This window comes from Macrotis lagotis, chromosome 6, assembly GCF_037893015.1.
Source record: "Macrotis lagotis isolate mMagLag1 chromosome 6, bilby.v1.9.chrom.fasta, whole genome shotgun sequence".
Lineage (NCBI taxonomy): Eukaryota > Metazoa > Chordata > Mammalia > Peramelemorphia > Peramelidae > Macrotis > Macrotis lagotis.
The window spans coordinates 92,522,576-92,542,075 of record NC_133663.1 but is presented as its reverse complement, the minus strand read 5'-3'; the positions used below and the strand labels follow the sequence as shown (position 1 = coordinate 92,542,075).

Here is a 19,500-nt window from a genome sequence, read left to right as displayed (position 1 = left end):
GTTCAAATACCATCTCTCTTGTTCACTATCTGTGTGATCTTGAAAAACCATTTCATTTCTCTAGGACTTTCTGTCTTTATCTGTAAAATGAAGCAATGGGAGAACGACTCTAGATCTATGGTCCTCTGATTATATTTGTTAACTAATTCTTTCCTCATCCTGGCTTTCATTGGTGCTTATAATATCATTAAATCATAATGATAATGGAGGTGGAGTGATAATTCACTTATATGCAGTTTGGGAGAATTCAGCTGCCTTCACTTGTTGGTTGTTGGTTTTGCCTAATTTTTTCCACTTTTTCCACTTTTTCCATCATAATACTTTGGATAATGGGATTGTAATATTTAGAACTGGAATGAGTCTTATAAATCTAGACCTATCTCTTTCATTTTATAGATAAAGAAACTTAGTCACTGACATCTGGTCTCATTGGTTTGCAAACTCCTAGAGACCAGGACTATGTCTTATTTATGCAGCCTAATCTCCTTGATTCCCTAGCATAGTATTATCTACATAGAGAGTATACACAGAGTTTTTTAAATTTAATGTTTTATTCCCCCCCCATTACATGAACAAATAATTTTAACTTTTCTTTTCAAATTTTGAGTTCCAAATTCTCTGCCTCCCTGGATGCTCCTCCTCTTCTGAGAAGGGAAACAATGTAACAAAGGTTATACTGTAAAACACGTTTCCATGTAAGTCACGTTATGAAAGAAAACACTGAAAAAAAGCCCAAAATAAAGAAAAATTATCTTCAATCTGTATTCAGACTCCACCAGTAGTTTCTCTGGGGACGGACAGTACTTTTCAGTGTAGATAGATTCTTGACAGAAGGAATGGAAGGTGAATTGTTCCAGGTGGCACAGTGCTACAGAGTGAGGGCAGAAATGGGACAGCTCACATCTCTTGACTCCCAGCCCTGGAAGAATGAAAGCCAGTCTAGAGAAATGTGACTTTTCTTTCTACAGTAAGCACTGTCCTCTTGGGAGAGGCTGCTTCTCTCTTCTTGCCAAGGATTTGTGGGCTAAAAAACTGTATAGGGTGGAGCCTTCTCCTTGCTTGTTTATCCACTGGTGAGTAGTTGGGTGCCAACATGGCTAGAGAAGGGTTTAAGGGAGCTTGGTTTGCACAAAAACAAGTCAGCATGCTTTACGAGCTGGCAGAGGGTTGCTTTGGAGGGATTAGAGGAGGCTTTTACTGAGTCTCCAAGTCTGGACTCATTCTTGGATGGGGCCTAGGAGCAGGTGCACTATAAGTATTTGTTGACAGGCTGGCTGGCTCCTGACCCCTGGGCTGCAGTGCCAGTGATGAAGACCCCTGAAGAAGTAGGAGCCAGACTGCTCGGCTGGGAGCAATGTCTGCTCTGGGCTCCGCTCCCCAGGTTGCCTCTTTTTTCTCCTTTCAAGGTTCTGTTTGGAAGGAACAAAAGCCACAACAAAGTGCAATCAGTCTGAGGAGGAATGCCCTATGAGTCTGAGATCCAAAGTGGTTGAGCCATCAGGTGAATTCTGTGTTGATGGGCTCAGCAAAAATCATTTCAAATGCAACAAACCTTCCTGCTGTTCTTTTAAGATAGAAATATTAAAATATGCATGTACAAAAAACATGTGTATACTAAAACACATGCAGATACATACATGTCTAGCATCACATGCACATACAGGAGTTTGCAACACATCCACAGATATGTATAAGACATACTGCAAACATGTTATGTGTATGCAAATATGCACATATCTATAAATATATGCACAGTTAGGTGTCTGTATATGGAATACATGAATATGTGTATAAATTTATGTATTTATACCAATAGGAATATAGTTCTATAGAATCTATGCATGCACAGACATACATGCACACATGTATGTGTACAATGTGTTTGTAGAATATATAAAATATATAGATATTAATGCATGTGTGTACATATATGCATGTGTGTTCTATAGTTCTATATAATCTGTGCATAGAAGCACACAAAATATATGTGCATATGCAGAATATGTGCACACACAAATATAGGTACCTATATGCACGTGTAAATATGGAATATATGCACATACACATAACTATATGCATGTGTTCAGAATATTGGCATATACCAATATAGGCACAGATGTATATGTACACTACATAGGCAATGTAGGACTATTTATATATGTGTATGAACATGTGTGTCAACTAATTTTATATGATAATGATGAGAAGGAGGAGCAGGAGCAGAAGGAAGAAGAGGAGGAAGAGGAAAAAATTGACTGATCTCTGCCCTTAAGGTTCTTATCTTCTAGATTTCTATCATCTTTCCCTAGGATAAGACAGAAGTAACTTAGTCAAAGGTTGTCTTTTGATGGAGATTCACAGGCATGGGTCCCAGGATGTCCTGACTCAAGATGTAGTCTACTAGAAACAGTGTTGAATTTGGAAACAGAAAACTATGACTCCAGCTCTGCCTTTGCCATTTACTTGCTTTACCCAGGTCTGGAGTCAGGAAGACTCAGATTCAAATCCAGGCTCAGATGCTCACTATCTATGTGATCCAGCACAGATCACTTAACCTTATTTGCCTCAGTTGCCTTATCAGTAAAATGAGCTGGAGAAGGCAATGGCAAACTCTTTCAGGGTGTCTTCCAAGACAACTTCAGAGGGGGGTCATGAAGGACCAGACACAACTAAACAACAACAAACTGAACAACTGAAACAACTGAACAACAATAACAAACATTGAATGTCACTAATCTTTCTGAATCTCAGTTTGCTTATCTTTAAAATTATGTATAAGAAATCCCTTCCTAGCCGAATTTACATGCTTATCCTTGAATTGCCCCAGTGAGATGATTTATTGACTATAAAGTGCTACAGGAATTAGAAATATCATTATTGTGATGCTTTCTGTCTTTGTTTGGTCATTGAATCAAAGACCAAGGCATAGATCCCCCACTTGAAGAAAAGCTATGTCAAAGAATTGCCTGAGATGGAGAGAAAGTCCTATCAGCCAAGAATAAATTCTATATGTTCTCTGGCACCAAGGGATAGATATAAGCTAGTCAAGAAGATATTGTTGCTGGCCTTAAATTTGGTTGGTGACAGAAGGCCAAATACACATGAAAATGTAACTTGCAATATTGAGTTGGTCATGATGAATGGCACAATGTGGCCCAGACCAAAAGTACTATAGATGTGTAGAAGAGATTGTGTCCATGTGATTCAGTTCAGGAAAGCTTCAGGGAAGAGATGGATTTTGAGCTGGACTTGAAGGACGGGCTGTATTTGGCTTGTTGGGAGGGAAATGAGGAGGGACATCCACATAGGGTAAATGGCAGTTTCTTTGTATGAATATATGCTAAAATCTTTTATCTATAGCTGGAGGGGATTTCAGAAATCAACCAACTAGTTCAATCCCCTCATCTGATGGGTAAGGAAACTGAGGCCCAGGGTGCCTCCTCAAGTTGGCAAAGATGGGAATTAAAACTCAGAACTCAGAACTACTCTAGGATCAGTGTTTTTCCCATTGTACCAAACCATCACACAAATTGTCAGAGTTGTAAAGGACTTCAGAGGACATTTAAAACATTATATAAATGCAAAGTATTATTAATTCAATGAGATAAAAATCTGATATAATGCAAAGAACACTGACCCTAGATTCAGAGGACCCTCATCTGATGGAGGCTATCCATGTGACCATGAGTGAGACACATTGCCTTTTTGGGCCATCATTGCCTCATCTGCAAAATGAGAAAGACTGAGGAAGTGGTATCTGAAATCTCCTCTAGTTGAAGTCTATGATCCTCTGACGACTTCTACAAGTTTGATAGTTGGTCATTTAGCCTCCCTTTGAAAACTAAGACATTTTTTTAACTCTCCAGACTTGTGGTTGTTGTTTGATCATTTTTGATCATGTGTAACTCTTCATGATTCCTTTTAGGATTTTTTTTTGCAAAGATACTGGAGTAGTTTACCATGTCCTTCTGCTCATTTTGCAGGGGAGAAAACTGAGGCAAACAGGGTTCAGTGACTTACTCAAGGTCACATAGCCAGTATGTGTCTCAGGTCAGAACTGAAGACAGGAAAAGAAGTCTTCCTGACTCTAGACTTGGTGCTCTGTCAACTGCACAATCTAGTTGTCTACCTTTTTTTTAATCACTCTACAATGTACCTTTCTCCAAATCTGAAAACTTCAGTATATGTAGCATGTAGTGAAGTACTTGGTTCTTATCAAAAAGTATCTGCTTTGTTGTGTGGGTGTCCCATTCTCAAATCCAAAAAAATCCATAACATTAAGTTATATATGTGTCTATCAATCAATCTATCTATCTATCTATATATAGATATACACACAATACATATTCCATCACTTGGCTCTTAATGAAAATCATCTTTTTGGTTGTGTGAGTGTATATCTATGTCTCTCAACACCATTTTCTACATTTTATGTAAAATAAAGCGAATAAACTTCTGAAAAGCAAGTGTCAGAGTTCTCTGCAGAGTCATGTGGAATCCATGTTTAATACAAGCTTGGAAGTTATGAATTATCATCATCAGATTCTTCTGTGATTCCTCATCAGCATCATCAACTGTATCACCATCACCCATATTCACACAACTCTTTTCAGAACAAAGAACATTTTCCTCACAACCAGACTCCAAGTGATTGCTTATTCATTCACTCTGCACTGCGTGTGTTGGATCACATGCCAGTCTGAATGTACTGTAAATCTTCTTGTTATAATAATAACTCCCATGTTTATATCACTTAACAGTGAAAATGTACTCTGAACACATTACCTCAAGTGATGAAGACCAAAAGATGTCTATTAGTTATCCTACAATTTCTCTAAATGACTGACTCACTTTCGTTCTCCAACATATTGTTAAGATATGTTGGGGACTCCAGCCTAGAAGACACAAGGAGAAATATTTTGCTTAATTGCTTATATTTTATATTTATAGAACTTTTTAAAAAGTTTTATAAAATACTTTCCTTGCCACTCTAGGAAGTATGCTCTTTACAGACGAAAGAACCAAGTCATTAACAGTTGAAGTGGCTTTCGATAATCATAGAACTTGCATCTGACCTGGAACATGGTGGTATATTGGAGCCAGTTCTTAGTGGTTTATAAGAGCTGGTTGTTAAACTTTCATCATCGGCATTTACACACCAGAACTTGGCAAATGATACAAATTAGGGTTTAATATGATGATCTAGACTTAAGAAAATTATGGATAAAATGTTAATTATGCAAATTAAACTTTAAAAATATATCATTCACACTTCCCCAGTTCCCTCCCCCCCCCCAACCCCAGCCTACTGTTAAATATTTATCAGTGACCGATTGAGAGGAAGCCCAAGTCTCCTGATTCTGGATCCAACATTTTTTTAAAAAAATGTATCAAAAATTATTCTATGCTGCATAGGATTTAAAGATTCCATAGGTGGAATAAAGCTAAAACATAATTAAAATAGGATACAATTTGGTGCAAGGAAAGGAACATGTTTGTTCAAGGTGAGTCAGGGCTAGTGTCCATTACTCTGGATCTTTAGTGTCAAACACACTCTGAAGAAAAGTGACCTTAGGCAAAAGTTAAAGACTATTCATAACAGAAGCCATTTATGGAGACCCTATTGTGTGAAATGCACTATGGGGATTGCAATGATAAATAATTCAAGCCATAAAAACTCGAGATTAAAAAAACAACTATTTATAAGAATGGTACATTGAACAGTATTACACTATTGATTTTTCAGTTGGAGATTGGGGCAGGATAAGGTAAATAGATTTCATCCAGAATTTCTCAATAACAGTTTCTTATTCTTGTTTTTGTGCATTTTCAATTCTTGTTTTCTACTCCTTCTGTTTACTTTTCTCCTTGATGTTTTGGGAGGGAAAAAAATTAGTTCCTGGGTTTGATGCAGGAAATGTTGTCAAACTATATTTCCCATGTGTATGTTGAGGGGTTTTTTTTGGTCAAAAAAATCTATCTAGGGACATTTGTATACACTTATTATCTAAAAACAAAGTTTATTAATTAGCCTTCCCAAAATAATCAGTATTGTACCCAGTGTACCTCTGGGGAATACACATTGTTAGAAATCCTGCATTAGTCGCTAAGTTACTGATATTATGTATTTGAGATTGATCATAATTAATGTGTGTGTGTGTGTGTGTGTGTGTATGTATCATACCATTTTAAAAATACTCATGTGCACATCCTCAGGGTTTTTTGTGCAATCCATGACGCAAATGGAAAGAAAAAAAAATTGCCATTACTAATCGTAATGCCTCTGTGATTAACAATAATAGTATGCTCTTTGAAAGACTTAACATGATATTACAATGTAGAGACACGTAAAGATGTGCTAACCAACAAGGAAGAGAAAAGAATGTTTTCATAACATAGAGTTTTGAAAGAGGAAAAAAAACTCCTACCCTTGATCAGATTGGAGGCTCTTACATTGAACTTTTTTCTGCTTTTCTACTTTCCTATTTTTCATGATACACTGACAGCCATCTTCCCACTCCCTGTGATCCTTTCCTCACTCAAGTCTTTCTCTATTTTGAGGTGACAGTCAATTGTCATGGGCAAGTAGATTTAATGAACCATGCCAAAGGATAGTCAAAACCCTTATACTGGCTTAACCCAGCTAAAATGGTGGCAATTTCAGATAGCATGGTTGACTATTATGGGAGATGTTTTAAAGTAAACTGACTTTGACAGAGGTGGGAGATGAGGGTCTTAAATCACACCATCCAGAAATCTCTTTAGCTCTGTGTAACATTAACTTTATTTTAAGGAACTTGGTCGATGAAATGTCTGTGAAAAGATATTGTTTAGAGTCATAGTAAGATCAGAGCCATAACTAAAATTGTAATGAAGTGGGACTTCAGAGGACAGTTGTGCCCAATAATGTCCTGGGTCCTGTCCCTCAGGGATTTGAAGGAAAGAGAAGCTTCTTCTGTGGAGTACTACGAAACAGTGTATGAATTCAATGATCATTACAGGGAGGAAGGACTGAAATAAATCCTCCTAGGGGAAAGTTAGTCTACTTTTTCCTCTCCCACTATCTTCTGGGTCTCATTGAGACCTTGCTCCCACATTTATATGGCACAACTTCCCTCGATGCCTCTTCCAGTAGTGGTTACGTTTTCATTTACTCCCCGATTCACTGGTTGAATTAGGCAAAGTAGAATGTTCCTTGTTTTCCATCGCTCCATCCAGTTCAAGTATTTTCAATAAACATTTATTAAATATCTCTTCTGAACCAGGCAAGATCCTAAGCACTAGGGATACAAAAAGGAAGTAAAAAACAGTTCCTGCCCTCAGGGACTAACAATCTAATGAGGGAGAAAATGTCCAAATAAATATAAACAAAGCAAGTTATAAAGGGACAAATAGGAAATACCTAAAAGAGGGAAAACACTGTAATTAAGAGGGATTAGGGAAGGCTTCCAGGAGGGTTTATAGTTGGGAATTTCAGGTTCTCCTCTATCAAGAGAAACCACTCCCTTTTTGAAGTTCACTTAATCCATATTTACTATCCAAACTAAATTCTGGTAGCTATTGTCAGTAGACCTCCAGGACACACCTCTTCCTTCCTAAATCGATTCAGTATCTGACTCACAATCCTTTCCTCCCCAACTCCTGCCTTCATACTAGGGAACTTCGACATATATATTGATCCTCCCTCAAACATTCTAACTTTCCAGTTCCTCAACTTTCTCATATTCCACAGCCTACTCCGTGACTCCAATTCAGATAATAAAATGATGGTCATAACCTTGATTTTGCCATCACTTCCAAATGCACCTCCTCCAAGTTCAAGTAAGCTAATATGTCCTTATCTCATCACAATCTATCAGTGTTCTATTTTTCTCTTTCTGTTTCCAGTATGAAGTTCTTTTTTATATGACCCCCAATCACAGGAGGTCTTTATTAAGTAAATACTAGTTACATTCTCCTCCTTTCCCTAATTTGACCCCTTAGTGACTCATTTTAACCTTACCCTGTTCTCTTTAGTCCCTGATCATATCACTGACTGAACCCTATCAAGCCTTGGATCATTTCCACATAGCAACTTCTGCTTCTATGCATGCACTGCTGAACAAAGTTGGTGAAAACCATGCAACCATGCTGAATCTATTACAATTAATTTTCCATAATCTCAAGTTGACCTTCACTGCTACAAGGCAATCCTTTTACACCTTCTTAATTAACTCACTATCCAACTCACCTGAACCTTTTCATCCCTTCTTAAATCACCCATGGCACCCCTTCTCTCTACCCTCTCAACTGAGAAATTTTCCTGGAAGTAGGAAACATGACAAGAAATGATTGGGGTGAATGGCTGGTTGATATGTAAAGCATGGTGGGACCATGTGAAATTGCCTCATATATTGATCAGTCAGGACAGTTGGAGCTCACGGGAAGCAGATCCAAAACTGAGTGTATTAAAACAACTAGGTCATGCTCTCTAGAGCTCCTATGATCTAAAGTTCTGCAGAGAAAATAATCCAATTTGGATGACTAGCTGGATTTGATGTCAAATAGTTATTTGTCATTTAAATAAATGCGTTTTGTTTAAAAAGTCTAAAAGACCATCTCACATTCAAGAAAATATTCTTTAGTGAGAGAAAGGTTTGGGGGAACAAATATCTTTTATTTGCATTTGATTATCTTTTAGGATGACAGGTGACATATGTGTTTATTAAATCCCCAGCAGGGTACCCCATGTCTACATGTGGTTTCTAAAGATATATTTCATGAGTTCTTCTTTCTGCCTTTCAGTGGCACCTCCTTGGAGAGAATCCCTATGCTTTCCAATTTTACCCAGTGCTAAGTCAAAGATCATGTTCCTAGGGCTAGCTGGTCTTTCCCATGTGGGAAGAGGGTCTTGTCAGTACATACTGTCTAGATGATTTTTCTTTTTCATTCTAAATTTGAATTTTAGTGTACTATTCACTTAAGTTATATATTCATTTGGAGCTAATTTTGGTATATGATGCGAGATATTAGTACACATCAAATTTCTGACACACCTCTTTCCACTTTCCCCAACAGATTTTTTTTTCCCAAATCATGAATTCTTATACTAAGAGTCAAAAAGTCTTTGGGTTTACCAAAAATCATGCCACTAAGTTTGCTTCTGTATCTTGTATACCTAATCTGTTCCATTTGTCAACTTGTCTACTTTTAAACTGGAAACAAATAATTTTATTGATTACTTCTTTGTAATATAGTATGAGATTTGATATGAGTAGGCTCCCTTCCTTCCCACTTAAAAAAACAACTCTTTAAATTTTTGACCTTTGGACCCTCCAAATGAATTTTGTTATTATTTTTTCTAGCTCTGCAAGGTAATTTTTTGATAGTTTAATAAATTAAGCATTGAATAGGCTAGGTAATTTAGACAGCATTATTATTTGTATTATATTGACTTGTCTACCCATGAAAAATTAATATGTCTCCAAGTAATTATATTTTTATTTCTACAAAGAATTTTATAGTTGTGTTTATACACTTCTGGTGTGTGTCTTGGTAGACAGGATCCCCAGTTCTTTATATATTTTTCAAGTATTTTGAATGGAATTTCTTTTCCTATCTCTTCAGGCTAGATTTTGTTGACAATATACAGAAATGCTGACAACCTATATAGATTATATATATTATATTTCAACAAGACTTTGCAGAAATTATTGTTTTCATTACTTTTCATTGAATTTTAGGTGGGTTCCATAGATACCTGACACCCATATTTATAGCAGATAACCTAGCTTCCTCCTTCTTTGAAAAGCAAAATCATTCAATATGAGTGCACTCACTTGTCCTTATACACTCCTTAAAGCTTTTCAGAATCATCATTCCTTTCTCTTATTCTCCAATCATAGAAGATATTGTTATTATTATATTATATAATATATCTTATCTTATATTATTAAGGCTAAGTCTTCAGCATGTACCTTCCTGCCTCATCTTACTCCAAAAGTCAACCTGTTTCCCTTCAATTTCCATGGTTTTGCCTACCATCCATGCAGAAGATCCCCAATTCATATCACCTCCCTACTAGACTCTAGCTTCCTAGCTCTGATTATCAGATTATCCCATATGGATATCTCACCTGCACACCAAAAACTAATACATTTAAAACTGAATTCATTATTATTTCTCCACAATCTACTCTTTGTGATTCAACTAATATTGTCAAGTATATGCAGGCATTTTTTGACTCCCTACTTTCTTTTTTATTCAAATATTAGAGTGACAAGACTCTAAAAAATGTTCTCTTGGCCCTATTTAGATAATTTTCTGGATTTGAACTCAGGTACTCCTGACTCCCGGGCCAGTGTTCTATCCACTGTGCCACCTTGCCACCCCCTGATAATTTGTCTTTCTGATCAAGAGTTTACTATTCTTATTTTTGTAAGCATGGTTCAAAAATCCAAATCCCATTCTCAGATACCATTACCTGAGCCATTTGTTCATTTCCTAAATCTCTCTATTTCTACTGAATCCCTTACCTTCAACAATCAATAAAAATAAAAACACTACTTAGTCTCACAAGGGCTTCACTTTTTTGTTTTGCTTGGTTGATTTTTTTGGCTTATAACTTCATAATCTATTTGTGTTACTCTGCTCACTTAATATAACAAACTACACTTGTGCCCATGTAACTTTGCTCTGCCTGTTTGCTATGCCTATATTATTCTCATTGCCCTTCTCTTGACTATTGAATTTCTACTTTTGAGCTTTTAAAGTTCAACTCAATTGTCACTTCCTCTTGAAAGACTCTTAACCTTCCCATGTGGAAATGACCTTCCCCTTCATACCTAACACATTTCTCTTTTGTTTATCAGATTAAGCTATGTATTACAACTCTTTGTGTTGGTATTATAGCTCTACTAGATAGAAATTTATAGAAGAAAATAGTAACTTTAAATATTAAATCTCTTTCTGAACATAGAAACACTGTGTTCTGCAAATAGTGGATATATAAGAAATACACTAGGAGGAGAGAATACAAAATAGGAAGTGGTCAGCAGTATAATATATTATAGCAAAGGATAAGGGAAAAACAAAAATTTTGGACTTGATCACTAAGCTCTCCCTGGTGACACTGGAAAGAATATTTTCAGTAGAGAGGTGCTAATAAAATTGAAATTGAAGGGACCTAAAGAAAGCATAAATTATTAAGGAGTGGTGAAGTAACTATAGACTATTGCTAGAAATTTAGCAATTAAAAACACATATGGTCTAGACATCTAGACTAAAACTAGGCCATATTATTTGGAATTTTTAATTCTTAGGCACCTTGCCAAGTCAACAAGTCAAAAAGAATTAAGAATAATTATGTACCAGAAAATGCTTCTAGTTATCTTTTGGGACAAAGAATTGAAAGTAGGAAGTGGGGAAAGAAGTTGGGAAGAATTGGGAATAGGGTTATGAGAAAGTTTAACAATTCTTCCATAGTATCACATACTTCAGTGATTCTTGAGACAGGTCAATTTTGAACACAGGTCAATTCAAGACCAGAGATTTTTAGGCCTACTATGGGGTCCCTCCTCTGCCCGAAACAACAGTTCTAACATCATGATCATATCAAATCTGCTATTGTTCCTGGAAAAATTATGTCAATACATTTATCTATAATCTGTTCACTTGTATGGCCAAAATGCTCCTTCCAAACTATTGTTGCCTTATGTAGTTTGTCTCTTCCTCTAGAATATGAGCTTCTTTGGCTCATAATAGCAGAAAAATGTTAGATAAAATTTTTTTTTGCACAATTCATAATTCTTGTCATAATTCTTAAAACTAACTAGTGCCCTTCCTTTCCACTTTTCCTTTTAAACTTCTTCCTCCCTCTTCATTTTCTCCTATTGCCCTTCTTACCCATGAGTCTTGCTAAGCATAAATATAGCTATTACTCCTCAACAAAGTTAGAGCTGAGTTCTATCATTTGCCCAAGAATAAACCCAAACTGCAAGTCAACCACAGATCCACCATTTTTGTTTCTTATCTTCTTGGGTTCTTGAGTCTGAGAATGATTCAGAACTTGAGCCTGAATGCATTAGTGTCATATGAGAAACAAAACCAGAACCCCGGGGTCAGAAACTACAAGACTGAGGTAACAGTCTATTTTTTGTGCCAGTTTTAAAGGAGATCTTAGCAAGAAGACATTCTAAGTCCTGCACAGCTAAAATCAGACAAGATAGAAAAAATGACATCCAGATTTCAAGTTCAACACTATATTGTGTTAATAATATTAAAGAGGAAGAAAAATGAGAATTCTTGTGTGTGTTTAACCAATTGCAAAGTAAAAAAACCACACAATTATTCAATCTCTGCCTTCCCCAAAATAGCACCTACTGGGTAGACAATAGCAAGCAACATTGATTTGTTAGAGCAGAGGAGGCAAAGAAACAAGACCATAAATGTCAGAACAACAAGGACCCAAGACTTGACCAGAGAGAAATAGAATTGAGAGTGTCTTCTGTTTAAAAGCCCATGACTGGGATGCTAGTCCATGGAGGGACCAGGAGCCAGGGCAAGTAGGCGGACAAAGAGATGCAAAGTCTGATGTAGATTTGCCACATTAAAAATGTCAAGAATGAGGGAACAAGAACACAAGGGGAAGGAAGTATGCCGTATGTTTTGTAGGAGGCAGGTTATGAAGTGTTAAGAATGTACTCCTGTTTTCACGTGATTGGAAGGTTTGAAGTCCAATCTGTTGTCTCTTGGAAGTCACCCTTCATGGGAACAAAGGAGTGGTGACTGTCAGGAACCCAATTTCTGTATTCCCTTAGAGATCTTTGACTCTCTCCTCTGCACTAACCCAGGGTTTGAAGGTTACTCAAGGAATGATTTCTAACTGAGGACTCTAGTACCAAAGATGTTCTACCCTCAGGGGCAGAAGGAAAAACATGAAAAATTCCGAAACTCCATCTTATTCATATGCCACAGGAACTAGTACTTGCCAGGTGGGACCTGCTTTACTTGAAAGGGTATATATTAGCCATAGTTAGTCTCCAAATGCATCTGTTCACTTATTCATGTGAGATCAAAAAAACAACAAAACAAAGGAAAACTCACAGCTTAAACATTTAAAGAGGCTAGCAGCATATTTAGAGCTGGAAGGGACTTTAGAAGCCATGAAGTCTAAGCCCTTCATTTAGAGATAAAGAAATTGAGGCACAGAGATTTTAAGTGATTTGTCTAGGGTCGCAAAGCTAAGAAATAAGTGAGTTGGGATTGAGACTAATTTTCTCTTGAAAGACTGAAATCAGTTCTCACTTTCTTATCCATCAAAGAGTAAACCAAATGCCCTCTTGAGCATCAAAGAAAAAAACCTTTCAACCTTTACATTCTGAATTCATTTCCCAACTGAGATACCATACCACATTCTGTCTCTAGAAAGAGTTCTATGATTCTATACGCCAAAGAAATTCCTTGCATGTTTTCTCTTTCTGGGGCTGGGGCATGGGAAATGGGGAGAAAAGGATAAGGATGGGGAGAGGAGGCAAGAGTAATAACTAACATTTATATAGAGCTGTGAAGTTTTTAATGCACTTTGACACTAATTCTTAATAATCTTATAATAATAATAATATAATATCATAATATAATAATAAAATAATAATCTGCGGATAAGGAAAGTGAGTCTCAGAGAGAATAAAAGACTCACAGATGATAGTATGATTCCATGCCTTTATAACAATGGTAGGCTTTAAACTCATCTCTTCTGAAATTATCTTTCAGGAAGTTTACCAGAAGAATCTTGATAGCAACACACTCCTCAGTTACACACACACACACACACACACACACACACACACACACACACAAACACACAGACACACCCCTTTTTGTCCTCTACCACTTTCCACACCCTTTATGCCACACCTTCTTGACTCAAGGTGTCCCCAAGGATACTCAGGAACCAATAACATCAGTTCATATTGTGCCAAACTGCCAATATAAAGTTGGAGCAATAAATGCTTCCTCCTTCCCATTGATCATTTCCATGAGAAAAAGTCTCAAAAACCAGATTCAGCTATTTTCTCAAGTCCTGTTGAGTGGCAGAATGATGTTTCTCTGGTTTTAGAATCAGAACTTTACCTGAGGTCTTAGTCCACCTTGTATCTCCAATTGATACTTCATAGAACCACAAATGTTGAGTCAAGCGGGCACTTTCCTATTGTCATTTTAACAGATGAAACGAGGGCCAGAGAAGGCTGACCTTGAAGAATATTGTTGTTAGTATTACCATAATCATTATTTTTGTTATTTTAATTATTATTATATCACATTCATTTACTACCGGTAAATCACAACCACTCTGACCTCAATATCATCATGTATAGGATATGGGAAGTTAGACTAGATGATTAAACAAGTCCAGCTCATAAGTTTTTATGATATTTTCAAATGTCATTTGGTGATGGAAATGGAATGAGACCTTCAGCAAGTATTTTAACAAAGATCAGAGGGTTTTTTTTCCCATAAAGGAAAAGGAAGAAACATTTAAAATGGGGCAGACATTGTGCTAAAGCTTTACAAATATGATCTAATTTCATGCAAGCCTCCTACCTCTGAGGTGCTTTCAAGTTCTAAACTATGATTTACAGTCCTGCCTTTCTCAGCATTTGGGGACACTATCAAATGTTTCTAGGTTCCAGAAGGAGTGAGATGCCTTTGTAGTTATTTTGCGATGTGGATCCCTCAGGACTGGGCTCCATCACAAGAATACATTTGAGCAGATCCTTATCTGGAAGTCTAGGAGAGGGCTCCTCCCCAGCCCAAGCATCACAGGTAAGCTGGGTCCTTGCTGCCCTCTGTTTTGACTCAGCCTTCCCGCCTCCATGTCTCTGGAAGAATAAGCAAAGGAATGACTAGTGTAATGTCTTCCCCCAAAATATGGGAAAAGACTAGTGAGAGTGATGGCTGCTTGATCTCATAATAAGTCACTATGACCAAGGAGATTTCATCAGAGGAAGGAGTGCTGGTTGGAGCCCCAACCCCACCTCCCCAGCCAGGCCCAGGCATGCTTGTCAGTCCCACAGTACTGTTCTTAGTGGTGGAAGGGATGACTAAAGATAACCAGAGCAGAGTTTAGGAAAGTTGGAAAAAGTGATAAAATCCAACGAGAACGTCTATTGCATAATAGACTAATGGTCTACAATGGCATCAGTCTATCGACTTTGGAATGAATGCGTATGTGTAAGTGTATACACACATGCATGTGTATGCATACCTACAAGCATATGTCTATATATATGTATGTACACATGACCACAATATGTAAAAGTACATGGGTGTATATGAACACTATTTTATTGATGTAACATAAATAATCTTATATACATATAAATATATATGTATGTGTCTATATACATTCATATATTATTTTAATTCATTATTTCTTCCTTCCTTCCTCTCCTTCCTTGCCTTCTTTCCCTTCCTTCCTTCCTTCTTCCCCTCTTCTTTTTTATAGAGCATCCTCACAAATTTGGGTAGAACTTTTAAGCAAGGTAGAGCAATAGGGACTTTGCTCCAGGACCTTGACATAATGTTGTTGGGGGGCAGGGAAAAGAGAGTCTACCAGACCCCACCCTGAACACCATAGCCCTAGGACACGACCTCACCCCTTTTCTGACCCACCTGGCCTCCAGAGGCTTTCTCAAAACCATGGCTGGGCCAATTAAGGGCAAGCTTATTACTCACTGACTGAGGTGTGATTCTCAGGCCTTTCTACACTGCAGGTAAGCTTTTCTTGGCCCTGCCCTGCCATGCCCTGATCCCTCCTCAGGTAGCTTCCCCAGTTACTGTGTCCCTGGTCTCCTCCCAACAGGACAAAAGGAACTTTGGCTCCTTCTCAAAAGATCTCAAGTTCTAGGATCAGAAGTTTCATCTCAGATCTGCTCCCCCTTCTCACCTGAAGTCATTTCAGGTGCTTGAAGTCCTGGCCATGTCTATGGAATTGGGTATGTGTTTGGTAAACAGAGAGAATAAACTGAAAGTGATATACAATGAACCCAAAGGAGAAAAGCTAGTGGTTCTTATAGACACAGAACTGAGGCAGCTGTCCAGGCTGTTGACTAGAAATAACTCCCAATAAAAATCCCAGAATCATTTTCAAGAGGGCTCATGCAAAGAAGTCTCTATATTATCTCCATGTGACTCTAATAACATCTTCCAGCTGGGAATGTTTTCTTTGATACCTTGAGGTTAATTCAAACAATGAAACAAATACTTTTGATTTAAGAAAGATTCCATGGGAAGTATGAAGACAACAACTGGATGAAAAATAAAAATCAATGACAATTAAAGAAAAATGGGGAGGTGAGATTGGTCAGTGATTGGAACAAAGATTAAGTGTCCAGGTTTACTTGTAGTTTTGATTCTTAAAATAGAGACAGATGAAAAATAAAGACATGGGCAATAGCCCCAAAATAAGTTAAAACCTAGTAATGTTTTGGGATGTAATTTTCATAGTGCAATGACTTGCTAAACTGTTCTATTTGGCACTGTGAAATGCTTTTGGGTGGTTGGGATAAAGCCCATTATCCAAAGGAATACACAGTTCTCACCCAACATGATCAAATGGGATGAAGCAACTTTAATTTTATATTGTAAAAGATTTCTAGTTGTAAGAAATAAGCAGACAAAAGCATGAGAAGCTGTCAACATAGAGTTCTCTTCTGTCAGATCCAACTGACATCGCCTCAGGTGAATATCCCGGAGCTCCAGAAAATAGGACATGTGAACAGATTACCAGAATTTTTTCATCAAAAAAAATAATAAGTTACAGAATGAATGAATGGCAATAGATAGATGATATATGATAGTTGGAAGATAGATAAACAAATGAATGAAATACATTTTTAAATGCCAACTTGTGTTCTTGATGAAATGATATACTGGATTACAGTAAAAATGCTGGAGCTCTCTATATTGGTTGCCCAAGAAAACACCATGTTCTGATGCAAAGCTTTGAAGTGTCTTGCATTTTGGTAAATAATCGACATCACTTTGCTAGTGTGAAAATAAATTCATCATGAACCCATTAAATTCCATCTAGAGGAATCACTGTGGCCACATTAATCATGCAGGCAGCTACTTCTGTGTTTGCTATTGCAGAAATCATTTTACTCAGAGAGTACTCATGAATAACCATACCTAGTTATTTATTTACGTCAGCACCTTTCTTCAAGTAGCTTGAAGCATTTTTCCAAGTATTGGCTCCTTCCTTTATTACTTTTCAGAGAAGGAAGAAGAGAGGCATGGGGAAAGGAGAAAAGCACAATCACTTGCCTTTTAAAAATGGGACAATTGAGGCACAGGCATTATGTGAATTGGTATTATTTCTTGGCATTCCTAAGGTCAGACACTGTGTCTGCAGACTGGCATAAACCAGCTCTTTGGGATCAAATTCCAATGCTCAGCTTGCTTTTGCCATTCTTCAGAGATTTAGCTCATCTGATGTATAACACTGGGGCTACCCTTTCTTACTGTTCCTAGTGAAGGATGGCATGATGGATGAAATTTATCCATAAGCAGATGGAAACAACCTGGCCACCTGATCCCACCTCCCCATATAAGCAAATTGGCTGTCCTTTTCCCACAAATTTTTTTCTAAGTCAAAAGCTTAAAACTTGGGTGGTGTCAGACAGCCAAATGATGCCAGCAAAGAAGGAGAAAGCAAAAGCAGATTTCTAAATTAAGCACCATGATCATGACTATAAAAAGAGATAGCAAGAGCCTAGCACCATGCCAACGGCATGCTACTCACTCTGGCTCTGTGACAAAACTCCAGTGACAGTAGAGCGTGGGTGACAAAATCCCAGAGCACTTCTGAATCTTGTCTCCCCCTCACAAGTAGTACATGACCAGGCTGCATGGACAGGAGACATCAAAGGGCTGGCCTTCCAGAAGGCTAGTGGACAGTGTCCAGGTCTATGAGAACCAATGGATAATCAGGACTTCTTACACCTTAAGAGTCTCCAAGCAGGATAGTGGAGAGATCTTGGAACTCAAAATAAAAGTAGATACCAACTTCAGCCAGATGAAGTTATTTTAGCAGCTACAAATACATATTCTATTCTGTATTCTCTAGGACTAGGTGATGAATACGTCATGTTTTTTACATAGGCTGTTTAAGTTAGGGTCCCTGATTGAACTTAGGGTTTGAGCCACCTGGTCCATTCTATAGTTGGACTCTAGGAATCAAATGGGTGACTCGGTTAACAGAGCTCTGAGGTGTGCATAAAGTAAAGAAGTCCTGAATTCAAATTCAGCCTCAGGTACTAGCAATCATTTATCCTTTGCCTCAGTTTCCTTAAATAGAAAATAGTGATATTAATACCAGCCACCTCTCAGAATCATTGTGAGGATCAAATGAGAAAATGTTTTTAAAGTTCTTAGAATGGTACCTAGAATAAAGCCAGTATCTAAAAAGAAATAAATGCTTGTTCCTTTCCTTCTTGATGCTATCCAGGCAGATGGAGTGTAGCATTGAATCAGCATTTATCAGGCACCTACTATGCCCTAAGCACCGTGCTAAGCCCTAAGAAAATGAGTACAAACAATGAACAATTGATATTCACAAGAAGCTTGTGGGGAGGTATACAATGCCACCATTCTCAGAATTCCTGGCCTCAGTCTCAATTCTCTGGACAGCTGTAGTCAGCTCTTAGAGCGGAGAATGGTCACAACAAAGATTGTAAAGGATAGGTTATATGAATAATGTGCCTCAGTATTGTTAGCTCCTTAAGAGTGATGTGCAGCTCAACTGATTGCAGATAATATCTGCATTTCACCATTAACATTACCCTGAGAAAGAAATGATTGGTGGGGCCACAGAGCCCTTAAGTCATGAAAGCTGTTAAAATTAAGGGAATGATAAATCCTGAGTAAAGCTCGGATTATTTTAAGGATGAACCACTTTTTTTTCATTGAAAGAAAATTAGAAGATGAAAGATGAGAACTGCCCAATTTCTCCTAGACTACCGGAGAACAGAGTTATGACATGTCATATCTAGAACAAATAGTAGAAAAGTCTAAATGTTATGACAAATGAAGATGGTAGAGCAGGGATATTGCCCCTTGGCTCAGGATACTACATGGACAGGGAAGAATTCAAGAGTGGATGGGGAGGAGGAAACATGAATTTGGTAACTTTTTATTTTGCCTTATTATTTCTATAAGATCCTAGAACTCAAGCTGAAAGTGACCTTAGAGTTGATATAATCCAACACCCTCCTTTCATGGATGAGTTGTTGAGGTCAAGAAAGACCATATGACTTGGATGGCCACATAGATTATAAATGGCAAAGCCAAGATTCACACGAGGTCCTCTTACTTCAAATTCAGAGATCTTTCTACTGAAACCATGCTATCTCTCAGAAGTCAGTTAGGTACAAACTCATCATCTGATAAATTGTTGGTTGGTTGGTTGTTGTCTTTTGTCTCAAAGAGGACCAAAATGATATCATTCTGTTGGAATTAATG

General features: G+C 37.5%; 2 long non-coding RNA genes across 3 annotated transcripts in view; one reads left to right on the top strand and one right to left on the bottom strand.

The window, feature by feature from the left end:
• Positions 1 to 562: 562 nt before the first annotated feature.
• Positions 563 to 14,851, bottom strand: LOC141491747 (uncharacterized). Of its 2 annotated transcripts, none has more exons than XR_012469741.1 (3): positions 14,581 to 14,851; positions 14,110 to 14,230; positions 563 to 1,409 (listed from the first exon to the last, which is right to left on the bottom strand). It is a non-coding gene; the product is annotated as an uncharacterized LOC141491747 (long non-coding RNA). The 2 variants fall into 2 exon arrangements; XR_012469742.1 differs by lacking the exon at positions 563 to 1,409 and adding an exon at positions 6,683 to 7,280.
• Positions 14,852 to 15,701: 850 nt separating this feature from the next.
• The window catches only part of LOC141491746 (uncharacterized), a 40,209-nt gene continuing 36,410 nt past the window's right edge, over positions 15,702 to 19,500 (top strand). Inside the window, exons 1-2 of the long non-coding RNA XR_012469740.1 lie at positions 15,702 to 15,752; positions 15,842 to 15,974. This is a non-coding gene — a long non-coding RNA (uncharacterized LOC141491746). The remainder of the gene's footprint in view (positions 15,753 to 15,841; positions 15,975 to 19,500) is intronic.